Source organism: Lampetra planeri, chromosome 40 (assembly GCF_965212315.1).
Source record: "Lampetra planeri chromosome 40, kcLamPlan1.2.h2, whole genome shotgun sequence".
Classification (NCBI taxonomy): Eukaryota; Metazoa; Chordata; class Hyperoartia; order Petromyzontiformes; family Petromyzontidae; genus Lampetra; species Lampetra planeri.
The window spans coordinates 7929609-7942577 of NC_136146.1; the positions used below are offsets into that span (position 1 = coordinate 7929609).

Here is a 12969-nt window from a genome sequence, read left to right on the forward strand (position 1 = left end):
CTCACGTCACGCGATCTCCGTAATGCTGTTGAGACATCAAAGTAAAAAGGACGTCATGATGAACAACGGATTATAACCGTAAAATGGAATAGGTCTGTGTCACCGCGCCTTTACAAATTGCACACGCATTAATGCAATGAATAGCACGTCGCCGTCTGCTTTTCACTTGCCAGTTTCAGATTTACTGCAATACACCTGTCCTTGGACGGGCAAAAGGCGAGTGTTTAAAGAAAACATGCAGCGCCATATGTAGATAATAGATGACAGTTGGTATGTATAATACACATAATAAATGACGATACAGTATATGTATTCAAGTATATTTATTAAAAGAGACTTTATTTAAAAAACCTAACGGTTGCTGACCAAGTTATTGGGCCATGTTTACGGGTCCGCCATTGGTCCAATACTGTAATTATGTACAATGAACACAATGCGAAGTAAACTATGTGCAGTATACTATTACCTTTACTTGAGTAACCCTCGTTTAAAAACATTAATGGAAATTAAATAATCACTGATTTAAAGTTGTATCAAAGGACGTTTTAATTTTACTAAAGTCGCGAAGAACAGGTCCCATAGGATAAATGGAGAGGGTGTTCCAATAAGTACATACGAATGATGGAACTAAACTTTACTCTAGTTTCTCTTCAGAGCGAATAAATCTTTCGCCTTTTACTAAAGATTTCCGTGGAGAGGAACACTCTAATGAGTCTTAAACTGTTTTTCGTAACCCTGCTCTGGCAGGGTTTCCTTTGAAATAAAAAAAAGATTGAGGGTACTTGGTGCGGGTGCTTCACGTCATGTAAAGAGAGGGGTGGGACACTTTGTGTTCATGGCGACAACTTTATGCAGCTATTTATTATTTGACTAGCCGTCTCCGTCTCACTCCAAAGATGGGTGTATTGCAGTTAAGGGTCCATCCCCTGTCCCCCTCCTTTACTTGAGTAACCCTCGTGTAAAAACATTAATGGCAATTAATTAATCACTGATTTAAAGTTGTATCAAAGGACGTTTTTATTTTACTAAAGTCGCGAAGAACAGGTCCCATAGGATAAATGGAGAGGGTGCTCCGATAAGTACATACGAATGATGGAACTAAACTTTACTCTGGTTTCTCTTCAGAGCGAATAAATCTTTCGCCTTTTACTAAAGATTTCCGTGGAGAGGAACACTCGAATGAGTCTTAAACTATTTTTCGTAACCCTGCTCTGGCAGGGTTTCCTTTAAAATAAAAAAAAGATTGAGGTTTGCTGGATATGGGTGCGTCACGTCATGTAAAGAGAGGGGTGGGACACTTTGTGTTCATGGCGACAACTTTATGCAGCTATTTATTATCTGACTAGCCATCTCCGACTCACTCCAAGGATGGGTGTATTGCAGTTACGGGTCCATCCCCTGTCCCCCTCTCTGGATGCAGGCGTACTTTTTACACCCCCCCCCAACCTCCATACATACGCTTGACGCACCCCTCCTCGAATACCTACTATAATCACCCAGTAATGTCTGTCCTTAACTCTCATAACGTCACTCCACATCGACCAGCCCCCCTCATTATTTTTCAAGAGCAGGTGACATCCTCCAAATGGACCCCCCCCCCCCATTCATAATTTTTAGCGGCTGACGTCACTCCACATGGGGGGCCAAGGGTCCTCCTCTCCTCGGCGTCAACTTACAACCCTCACTACAAAGGCAGAACCCTCACGTCACGCGATCTCCGTAATGCTGTTGAGACATCAAAGTAAAAAGGACGTCATGATGAACAAGGGATTATTACCGTAAAATGGAATAGGTCTGTGTCACCGCGCCTTTACAAATTGCACACGCATTAATGCAATGAATAGCACGTCGCCGTCTGCTTTTCACTTGCCAGTTTCAGATTTACTGCAATACACCTGTCCTTGGACGGGCAAAAGGCGAGTGTTTAAAGAAAACATGCAGCGCCATATGTAGATAATAGATGACAGTTGGTATGTATAATACACATAATAAATGACGATACAGTATATTTATTCAAGTATATTTATTAAAAGAGACTTTATTTAAAAAACCTAACGGTTGCTGACCAAGTTATTGGGCCATGTTTACGGGTCCGCCATTGGTCCAATACTGTAATTATGTACAATGAACACAATGCGAAGTAAACTATGTGCAGTATACTATTACCTTTACTTGAGTAACCCTCGTTTAAAAACATTAATGGAAATTAAATAATCACTGATTTAAAGTTGTATCAAAGGACGTTTTAATTTTACTAAAGTCGTGAAGAACAGGTCCCATAGGATAAATGGAGAGGGTGTTCCAATAAGTACATACGAATGATGGAACTAAACTTTACTCTGGTTTCTCTTCAGAGCGAATTAATCTTTCGCCTTTTACTAAAGATTTCCGTGGAGAGGAACACTCTAATGAGTCTTAAACTATTTTTCGTAACCCTGCTCTGGCAGGGTTTCCTTTGAAATAAAAAAAAAGATTGAGGGAACTTCGTGCGGGTGCTTCATGTCATGTAAAGAGAGGGGTGGGACACTTTGTGTTCATGGCGACAACTTTATGCAGCTATTGCACCATCAGAGTATGAGAGCTCGGGGCAAGCATCTACACTATGGGAACCTCATTTGCCAGTAAAAATATGATAATTGGTTTTTTACCCTTTTATCTGGCAACAAAACTGACACCTTTTTACAAGGAGTCATGTTTGCATAGACCGCAATACCTGCAGTTATAATACAAACAAAAGACATAACTCTGATACATGACTCCTTGTAAAAAGGTGTCAGTTTTGTTGCCAGATAAAAGGGTAAAAAACCAATTATCATATTTTTACTGGCAAATGAGGTTCCCATAGTGTACATTAATGGAAATTAAATAATCACTGATTTAAAGTTGTATCAAAGGACGTTTTTATTTTACTAAAGTCGCGAAGAACAGGTCCCATAGGATAAATGGAGAGGGTGCTCCGATAAGTACATACGAATGATGGAACTAAACTTTACTCTGGTTTCTCTTCAGAGCGAATAAATCTTTCGCCTTTTACTAAAGATTTCCGTGGAGAGGAACACTCGAATGAGTCTTAAACTATTTTTCGTAACCCTGCTCTGGCAGGGTTTCCTTTAAAATGAAAAAAGATTGAGGTTTGCTGGATATGGGTGCGTCACGTCATGTAAAGAGAGGGGTGGGACACTTTGTGTTCATGGCGACAACTTTATGCAGCTATTTATTATCTGACTAGCCATCTCCGACTCACTCCAAGGATGGTTGTATTGCAGTTACGAGTCCATCCCCTGTCCCCCTCTCTGGATGCACGCGTACTTTTTACACCTCCCCCCCCAACCTCCATACATACGATTGACGCACCCCTCCTCGAATACCTACTATAATTACCCAGTAATGTCTGTCCTTAACTCTCGTAACGTCACTCCACATCGACCAGCCCCCCTCATTATTTTTCAAGAGCAGGTGACATCCTCCAAATGGACCCCCCCCCCCATTCATAATTATTAGCGGCTGACGTCACTCCACATGGGGGGCCAAGGGGCCTCCTCTCCTCGGCTTCAACTTATAACCCTCACAACAAAGGCAGAACCCTCACGTCACGCGATCTCCGTAATGCTGTTGAGACATCAAAGTAAAATGGACGTCATGATGAACAAGGGATTATAACCGTAAAATGGAATAGGTCTGTGTCACCGCGCCTTTACAAATTGCACACGCATTAATGCAATGAATAGCACGTCGCCGTCTGCTTTTCACTTGCCAGTTTCAGATTTACTGCAATACACCCGTCCTTGGACGGGCAAAAGGCGAGTGTTTAAAGAAAACATGCAGCGCCATATGTAGATAATAGATGACAGTTGGTATGTATAATACACATAATAAATGACGATACAGTATATTTATTCAAGTATATTTATTAAAAGAGACTTTATTTAAAAAGCCTAACGGATGCTGACCAAGTTATTGGGCCATGTTTACGGGTCCGCCATTGGTCCAATACTGTAATTATGTACAATGAACACAATGCGAAGTAAACTATGTGCAGTATACTATTACCTTTACTTGAGTAACCCTCGTTTAAAAACATTAATGGAAATTAAATAATCACTGATTTAAAGTTGTATCAAAGGACGTTTTAATTTTACTAAAGTCGCGAAGAACAGGTCCCATAGGATAAATGGGGGGGGTGTTCCAATAAGTACATACGAATGATTGAACTAAACTTTACTCTGGTTTCTCTTCAGAGCGAATAAATCTTTCGCCTTTTACTAAAGATTTCCGTGGAGAGGAACACTCTAATGAGTCTTAAACTATTTTTCGTAACCCTGCTCTGGCAGGGTTTCCTTTGAAATAAAAAAAAAGATTGAGGGAACTTGGTGCGGGTGCTTCACGTCATGTAAAGAGAGGGGTGGGACACTTTGTGTTCATGGCGACAACTTTATGCAGCTATTTATTATTTGACTAGCCGTTTCCGTCTCACTCCAAAGATGGGTTTATTGCAGTTAAGGGTCCATCCCCTGTCCCCCTCCTTTACTTGAGTAACCCTCGTGTAAAAACATTAATGGAAATTAAATAATCACTGATTTAAAGTTGTATCAAAGGACGTTTTTATTTTACTAAAGTCGCGAAGAACAGGTCCCATAGGATAAATGGAGAGGGTGCTCCGATAAGTACATACGAATGATGGAACTAAACTTTACTCTGGTTTCTCTTCAGAGCGAATAAATCTTTCGCCTTTTACTAAAGATTTCCGTGGAGAGGAACACTCGAATGAGTCTTAAACTATTTTTCGTAACCCTGCTCTGGCAGGGTTTCCTTTAAAATAAAAAAAGATTGAGGTTTGCTGGATATGGGTGCGTCACGTCATGTAAAGAGACGGGTCGGACACTTTGTGTTCATGGCGACAACTTTATGCAGCTATTTATTATCTGACTAGCCATCTCCAACTCACTCCAAGGATGGGTGTATTGCAGTTACGGGTCCATCCCCTGTCCCCCTCTCTGGATGCAGGCGTACTTTTTACACCCCCCCAACCTCCATACATACGCTTGACGCACCCCTCCTCGAATACCTACTATAATCACCCAGTAATGTCTGTCCTTAACTCTCATAACGTCACTCCACATCGACCAGCCCCCCTCATTATTTTTCAAGAGCAGGTGACATCCTCCAAATGGACCCATTCCCCCATTCATAATTATTAGCGGCTGACGTCACTCCACATCGGGGGCCAAGGTGGCCTCCTCTCCTCGGCGTCAACTTACAACCCTCACTACAAAGGCAGAACCCTCACGTCACGCGATCTCCGTAATGCTGTTGAGACATCAAAGTAAAATGGACGTCATGATGAACAAGGGATTATAACCGTAAAATGGAATAGGTCTGTGTCACCGCGCCTTTACAAATTGCACACGCATTAATGCAATGAATAGCACGTCGCCGTCTGCTTTTCACTTGCCAGTTTCAGATTTACTGCAATACACCTGTCCTTGGACGGGCAAAAGGCGAGTGTTTAAAGAAAACATGCAGCGCCATATGTAGATAATAGATGACAGTTGGTATGTATAATACACATAATAAATGACGATACAGTATATTTATTCAAGTATATTTATTAAAAGAGACTTTATTTAAAAAGCCTAACGGATGCTGACCAAGTTATTGGGCCATGTTTACGGGTCCGCCATTGGTCCAATACTGTAATTATGTACAATGAACACAATGCGAAGTAAACTATGTGCAGTATACTATTACCTTTACTTGAGTAACCCTCGTTTAAAAACATTAATGGAAATTAAATAATCACTGATTTAAAGTTGTATCAAAGGACGTTTTCATTTTACTAAAGTCGCGAAGAACAGGTCCCATAGGATAAATGGAGAGGGTGTTCCAATAAGTACATACGAATGATGGAACTAAACTTTACTCTGGTTTCTCTTCAGAGCGAATAAATCTTTCGCCTTTTACTAAAGATTTCCGTGGAGAGGAACACTCTAATGAGTCTTAAACTATTTTTCGTAACCCTGCTCTGGCAGGGTTTCCTTTAAAATAAAAAAAGATTGAGGTTTGCTGGATATGGGTGCGTCACGTCATGTAAAGAGACGGGTCGGACACTTTGTGTTCATGGCGACAACTTTATGCAGCTATTTATTATCTGACTAGCCATCTCCGACTCACTCCAAGGATGGGTGTATTGCAGTTACGGGTCCATCCCCTGTCCCCCTCTCTGGATGCAGGCGTACTTTTTACACCCCCCCCAACCTCCATACATACGCTTGACGCACCCCTCCTCGAATACCTACTATAATCACCCAGTAATGTCTGTCCTTAACTCTCATAACGTCACTCCACATCGACCAGCCCCCCTCATTATTTTTCAAGAGCAGGTGACATCCTCCAAATGGACCCATTCCCCCATTCATAATTATTAGCGGCTGACGTCACTCCACATCGGGGGCGAAGGTGGCCTCCTCTCCTCGGCGTCAACTTACAACCCTCACTACAAAGGCAGAACCCTCACGTCACGCGATCTCCGTAATGCTGTTGAGACATCAAAGTAAAAAGGACGTCATGATGAACAAGGGATTATAACCGTAAAATGGAATAGGTCTGTGTCACCGCGCCTTTACAAATTGCACACGCATTAATGCAATGAATAGCACGTCGCCGTCTGCTTTTCACTTGCCAGTTTCAGATTTACTGCAATACACCTGTCCTTGGACGGGCAAAAGGCGAGTGTTTAAAGAAAACATGCAGCGCCATATGTAGATAATAGATGACAGTTGGTATGTATAATACACATAATAAATGACGATACAGTATATTTATTCAAGTATATTTATTAAAAGAGACTTTATTTAAAAAACCTAACGGATGCTGACCAAGTTATTGTGCCATGTTTACGGGTCCGCCATTGGTCCAATACTGTAATTATGTACAATGAACACAATGCGAAGTAAACTATGTGCAGTATACTATTACCTTTACTTGAGTAACCCTCGTTTAAAAACATTAATGGAAATTAAATAATCACTGATTTAAAGTTGTATCAAAGGACGTTTTCATTTTACTAAAGTCGCGAAGAACAGGTCCCATAGGATAAATGGAGAGGGTGTTCCAATAAGTACATACGAATGATGGAACTTAACTTTACTCTGGTTTCTCTTCAGAGCGAATAAATCTTTCGCCTTTTACTAAAGATTTCCGTGGAGAGGAACACTCTAATGAGTCTTAAACTATTTTTCGTAACCCTGCTCTGGCAGGGTTTCCTTTGAAATAAAAAAAAAGATTGAGGGAACTTGGTGCGGGTGCTTCACGTCATGTAAAGAGAGGGGTGGGACACTTTGTGTTCATGGCGACAACTTTATGCAGCTATTTATTATTTGACTAGCCGTTTCTGTCTCACTCCAAAGATGGGTGTATTGCAGTTAAGGGTCCATCCCCTGTCCCCCTCCTTTACTTGAGTAACCCTCGTGTAAAAACATTAATGGAAATTAATTAATCACTGATTTAAAGTTGTATCAAAGGACGTTTTTATTTTACTAAAGTCGCGAAGAAAAGGTCCCATAGGATAAATGGAGAGGGTGCTCCGATAAGTACATACGAATGATGGAACTAAACTTTACTCTGGTTTCTCTTCAGAGCGAATAAATATTTCGCCTTTTACTAAAGATTTCCGTGGAGAGGAACACTCGAATGAGTCTTAAACTATTTTTCGTAACCCTGCTCTGGCAGGGTTTCCTTTAAAATGAAAAAAGATTGAGGTTTGCTGGATATGGGTGCGTCACGTCATGTAAAGAGAGGGGTGGGACACTTTGTGTTCATGGCAACAACTTTATGCAGCTATTTATTATCTGACTAGCCATCTCCGACTCACTCCAAGGATGGGTGTATTGCAGTTACGGGTCCATCCCCTGTCCCCCTCTCTGGATGCAGGCGTACTTTTTACACCCCCCCCAACCTCCATACATACGCTTGACGCACCCCTCCTCGAATACCTACTATAATCACCCAGTAATGTCTGTCCTTAACTCTCATAACGTCACTCCACAACGACCAGCCCCCCTCATTATTTTTCAAGAGCAGGTGACATCCTCCAAATGGACCCCCCCCCCATTCATAATTATTAGCGGCTGACGTCACTCCACATGGGGGGCCAAGGGGCCTCCTCTCCTCGGCGTCAACTTACAACCCTCACTACAAAGGCAGAACCCTCACGTCACGCGATCTCCGTAATGCTGTTGAGACATCAAAGTAAAAAGGACGTCATGATGAACAAGGGATTATAACCGTGAAATGCAATAGGTCTGTGTCACCGCGCCTTTACAAATTGCACACGCATTAATGCAATGAATAGCACGTCGCCGTCTGCTTTTCACTTGCCAGTTTCAGATTTACTGCAATACACCTGTCCTTGGACGGGCAAAAGGCGAGTGTTTAAAGAAAACATGCAGCGCCATATGTAGATAATAGATGACAGTTGGTATGTATAATACACATAATAAATGACGATACAGTATATTTATTCAAGTATATTTATTAAAAGAGACTTTATTTAAAAAACCTAACGGATGCTGACCAAGTTATTGGGCCATGTTTACGGGTCCGCCATTGGTCCAATACTGTAATTATGTACAATGAACACAATGCGAAGTAAACTATGTGCAGTATACTATTACCTTTACTTGAGTAACCCTCGTTTAAAAACATTAATGGAAATTAATTAATCACTGATTTAAAGTTGTATCAAAGGACGTTTTTATTTTACTAAAGTCGCGAAGAAAAGGTCCCATAGGATAAATGGAGAGGGTGCTCCGATAAGTACATACGAATGATGGAACTAAACTTTACTCTGGTTTCTCTTCAGAGCGAATAAATCTTTCGCCTTTTACTAAAGATTTCCGTGGAGAGGAACACTCGAATGAGTCTTAAACTATTTTTCGTAACCCTGCTCTGGCAGGGTTTCCTTTGAAATAAAAAAAAAGATTGAGGGAACTTGGTGCGGGTGCTTCACGTCATGTAAAGAGAGGGGTGGGACACTTTGTGTTCATGGCGACAACTTTATGCAGCTATTTATTATTTGACTAGCCGTTTCTGTCTCACTCCAAAGATGGGTGTATTGCAGTTAAGGGTCCATCCCCTGTCCCCCTCCTTTACTTGAGTAACCCTCGTGTAAAAACATTAATGGAAATTAATTAATCACTGATTTAAAGTTGTATCAAAGGACGTTTTTATTTTACTAAAGTCGCGAAGAAAAGGTCCCATAGGATAAATGGAGAGGGTGCTCCGATAAGTACATACGAATGATGGAACTAAACTTTACTCTGGTTTCTCTTCAGAGCGAATAAATATTTCGCCTTTTACTAAAGATTTCCGTGGAGAGGAACACTCGAATGAGTCTTAAACTATTTTTCGTAACCCTGCTCTGGCAGGGTTTCCTTTAAAATGAAAAAAGATTGAGGTTTGCTGGATATGGGTGCGTCACGTCATGTAAAGAGAGGGGTGGGACACTTTGTGTTCATGGCAACAACTTTATGCAGCTATTTATTATCTGACTAGCCATCTCCGACTCACTCCAAGGATGGGTGTATTGCAGTTACGGGTCCATCCCCTGTCCCCCTCTCTGGATGCAGGCGTACTTTTTACACCCCCCCCAACCTCCATACATACGCTTGACGCACCCCTCCTCGAATACCTACTATAATCACCCAGTAATGTCTGTCCTTAACTCTCATAACGTCACTCCACATCGACCAGCCCCCCTCATTATTTTTCAAGAGCAGGTGACATCCTCCAAATGGACCCCCCCCCCATTCATAATTATTAGCGGCTGACGTCACTCCACATGGGGGGCCAAGGGGCCTCCTCTCCTCGGCGTCAACTTACAACCCTCACTACAAAGGCAGAACCCTCACGTCACGCGATCTCCGTAATGCTGTTGAGACATCAAAGTAAAAAGGACGTCATGATGAACAAGGGATTATAACCGTAAAATGCAATAGGTCTGTGTCACCGCGCCTTTACAAATTGCACACGCATTAATGCAATGAATAGCACGTCGCCGTCTGCTTTTCACTTGCCAGTTTCAGATTTACTGCAATACACCTGTCCTTGGACGGGCAAAAGGCGAGTGTTTAAAGAAAACATGCAGCGCCATATGTAGATAATAGATGACAGTTGGTATGTATAATACACATAATAAATGACGATACAGTATATTTATTCAAGTATATTTATTAAAAGAGACTTTATTTAAAAAACCTAACGGATGCTGACCAAGTTATTGGGCCATGTTTACGGGTCCGCCATTGGTCCAATACTGTAATTATGTACAATGAACACAATGCGAAGTAAACTATGTGCAGTATACTATTACCTTTACTTGAGTAACCCTCGTTTAAAAACATTAATGGAAATTAATTAATCACTGATTTAAAGTTGTATCAAAGGACGTTTTTATTTTACTAAAGTCGCGAAGAAAAGGTCCCATAGGATAAATGGAGAGGGTGCTCCGATAAGTACATACGAATGATGGAACTAAACTTTACTCTGGTTTCTCTTCAGAGCGAATAAATCTTTCGCCTTTTACTAAAGATTTCCGTGGAGAGGAACACTCGAATGAGTCTTAAACTATTTTTCGTAACCCTGCTCTGGCAGGGTTTCCTTTGAAATAAAAAAAAAGATTGAGGGAACTTGGTGCGGGTGCTTCACGTCATGTAAAGAGAGGGGTGGGACACTTTGTGTTCATGGCGACAACTTTATGCAGCTATTTATTATTTGACTAGCCGTTTCTGTCTCACTCCAAAGATGGGTGTATTGCAGTTAAGGGTCCATCCCCTGTCCCCCTCCTTTACTTGAGTAACCCTCGTGTAAAAACATTAATGGAAATTAATTAATCACTGATTTAAAGTTGTATCAAAGGACGTTTTTATTTTACTAAAGTCGCGAAGAAAAGGTCCCATAGGATAAATGGAGAGGGTGCTCCGATAAGTACATACGAATGATGGAACTAAACTTTACTCTGGTTTCTCTTCAGAGCGAATAAATATTTCGCCTTTTACTAAAGATTTCCGTGGAGAGGAACACTCGAATGAGTCTTAAACTATTTTTCGTAACCCTGCTCTGGCAGGGTTTCCTTTAAAATGAAAAAAGATTGAGGTTTGCTGGATATGGGTGCGTCACGTCATGTAAAGAGAGGGGTGGGACACTTTGTGTTCATGGCAACAACTTTATGCAGCTATTTATTATCTGACTAGCCATCTCCGACTCACTCCAAGGATGGGTGTATTGCAGTTACGGGTCCATCCCCTGTCCCCCTCTCTGGATGCAGGCGTACTTTTTACACCCCCCCCAACCTCCATACATACGCTTGACGCACCCCTCCTCGAATACCTACTATAATCACCCAGTAATGTCTGTCCTTAACTCTCATAACGTCACTCCACATCGACCAGCCCCCCTCATTATTTTTCAAGAGCAGGTGACATCCTCCAAATGGACCCCCCCCCCATTCATAATTATTAGCGGCTGACGTCACTCCACATGGGGGGCCAAGGGGCCTCCTCTCCTCGGCGTCAACTTACAACCCTCACTACAAAGGCAGAACCCTCACGTCACGCGATCTCCGTAATGCTGTTGAGACATCAAAGTAAAAAGGACGTCATGATGAACAAGGGATTATAACCGTAAAATGCAATAGGTCTGTGTCACCGCGCCTTTACAAATTGCACACGCATTAATGCAATGAATAGCACGTCGCCGTCTGCTTTTCACTTGCCAGTTTCAGATTTACTGCAATACACCTGTCCTTGGACGGGCAAAAGGCGAGTGTTTAAAGAAAACATGCAGCGCCATATGTAGATAATAGATGACAGTTGGTATGTATAATACACATAATAAATGACGATACAGTATATTTATTCAAGTATATTTATTAAAAGAGACTTTATTTAAAAAACCTAACGGATGCTGACCAAGTTATTGGGCCATGTTTACGGGTCCTCCATTGGTCCAATACTGTAATTATGTACAATGAACACAATGCGAAGTAAACTATGTGCAGTATACTATTACCTTTACTTGAGTAACCCTCGTTTAAAAACATTAATGGAAATTAATTAATCACTGATTTAAAGTTGTATCAAAGGACGTTTTTATTTTACTAAAGTCGCGAAGAAAAGGTCCCATAGGATAAATGGAGAGGGTGCTCCGATAAGTACATACGAATGATGGAACTAAACTTTACTCTGGTTTCTCTTCAGAGCGAATAAATCTTTCGCCTTTTACTAAAGATTTCCGTGGAGAGGAACACTCGAATGAGTCTTAAACTATTTTTCGTAACCCTGCTCTGGCAGGGTTTCCTTTAAAATGAAAAAAGATTGTGGTTTGCTGGATATGGGTGTGTCACGTCATGTAAAGAGAGGGGTGGGACACTTTGTGTTCATGGCGACAACTTTATGCAGCTATTTATTATCTGACTAGCCATCTCCGACTCACTCCAAGGATGGGTGTATTGCAGTTACGGGTCCATCCCCTGTCCCCCTCTCTGGATGCAGGCGTACTTTTTACACCCCCCCCAACCTCCATACATACGCTTCACGCACCCCTCCTCGAATACCTACTATAATCACCCAGTAATGTCTGTCCTTAACTCTCATAACGTCACTCCACATCGACCATCCCCCCTCATTATTTTTCAAGAGCAGGTGACATCCTCCAAATGGACCCCCCCCCCCATTCATAATTATTAGCGGCTGACGTCACTCCACATGGGGGGCCAAGGGGCCTCCTTTCCTCGGCGTCAACTTACAACCCTCACTACAAAGGCAGAATTCTCACGTCACGCGATCTCCGTAATGCTGTTGAGACATCAAAGTAAAAAGGACGTCATGATGAACAAGGGATTATAACCGTAAAATGGAATAGGTCTGTGTCACCGCGCCTTTACAAATTGCACACGCATTAATGCAATGAATA

General features: G+C 41.7%; 14 non-coding genes across 14 annotated transcripts; all 14 read left to right on the forward strand.

Moving 5' to 3' along the window:
• The first annotated feature begins 634 nt into the window (after window positions 1–634).
• Window positions 635–750, forward strand: LOC144731944 (U5 spliceosomal RNA). The gene has a single exon (XR_013588094.1). It is a non-coding gene; the product is annotated as a U5 spliceosomal RNA (small nuclear RNA).
• A 355-nt stretch (window positions 751–1105) lies between these two features.
• LOC144731870 (U5 spliceosomal RNA) lies at window positions 1106–1221 on the forward strand. The gene has a single exon (XR_013588021.1). It is a non-coding gene; the product is annotated as a U5 spliceosomal RNA (small nuclear RNA).
• A 1113-nt stretch (window positions 1222–2334) lies between these two features.
• On the forward strand, window positions 2335–2450 carry LOC144731923 (U5 spliceosomal RNA). Its single transcript, XR_013588073.1, has one exon. It is a non-coding gene; the product is annotated as a U5 spliceosomal RNA (small nuclear RNA).
• Window positions 2451–2989: 539 nt separating this feature from the next.
• LOC144731871 (U5 spliceosomal RNA) lies at window positions 2990–3105 on the forward strand. The gene has a single exon (XR_013588022.1). It is a non-coding gene; the product is annotated as a U5 spliceosomal RNA (small nuclear RNA).
• Window positions 3106–4218: 1113 nt separating this feature from the next.
• LOC144731977 (U5 spliceosomal RNA) lies at window positions 4219–4334 on the forward strand. Its single transcript, XR_013588125.1, has one exon. It is a non-coding gene; the product is annotated as a U5 spliceosomal RNA (small nuclear RNA).
• Window positions 4335–4690: 356 nt separating this feature from the next.
• LOC144731872 (U5 spliceosomal RNA) lies at window positions 4691–4806 on the forward strand. Its single transcript, XR_013588023.1, has one exon. It is a non-coding gene; the product is annotated as a U5 spliceosomal RNA (small nuclear RNA).
• A 1110-nt stretch (window positions 4807–5916) lies between these two features.
• LOC144731978 (U5 spliceosomal RNA) lies at window positions 5917–6032 on the forward strand. The gene has a single exon (XR_013588126.1). It is a non-coding gene; the product is annotated as a U5 spliceosomal RNA (small nuclear RNA).
• Window positions 6033–7143: 1111 nt separating this feature from the next.
• LOC144731979 (U5 spliceosomal RNA) lies at window positions 7144–7259 on the forward strand. The gene has a single exon (XR_013588127.1). It is a non-coding gene; the product is annotated as a U5 spliceosomal RNA (small nuclear RNA).
• A 356-nt stretch (window positions 7260–7615) lies between these two features.
• Window positions 7616–7731, forward strand: LOC144731940 (U5 spliceosomal RNA). Its single transcript, XR_013588090.1, has one exon. It is a non-coding gene; the product is annotated as a U5 spliceosomal RNA (small nuclear RNA).
• A 1109-nt stretch (window positions 7732–8840) lies between these two features.
• On the forward strand, window positions 8841–8956 carry LOC144731873 (U5 spliceosomal RNA). The gene has a single exon (XR_013588024.1). It is a non-coding gene; the product is annotated as a U5 spliceosomal RNA (small nuclear RNA).
• Window positions 8957–9312: 356 nt separating this feature from the next.
• LOC144731941 (U5 spliceosomal RNA) lies at window positions 9313–9428 on the forward strand. Its single transcript, XR_013588091.1, has one exon. It is a non-coding gene; the product is annotated as a U5 spliceosomal RNA (small nuclear RNA).
• A 1109-nt stretch (window positions 9429–10537) lies between these two features.
• LOC144731874 (U5 spliceosomal RNA) lies at window positions 10538–10653 on the forward strand. Its single transcript, XR_013588025.1, has one exon. It is a non-coding gene; the product is annotated as a U5 spliceosomal RNA (small nuclear RNA).
• A 356-nt stretch (window positions 10654–11009) lies between these two features.
• On the forward strand, window positions 11010–11125 carry LOC144731942 (U5 spliceosomal RNA). Its single transcript, XR_013588092.1, has one exon. It is a non-coding gene; the product is annotated as a U5 spliceosomal RNA (small nuclear RNA).
• A 1109-nt stretch (window positions 11126–12234) lies between these two features.
• LOC144731875 (U5 spliceosomal RNA) lies at window positions 12235–12350 on the forward strand. The gene has a single exon (XR_013588026.1). It is a non-coding gene; the product is annotated as a U5 spliceosomal RNA (small nuclear RNA).
• Window positions 12351–12969: the final 619 nt, after the last annotated feature.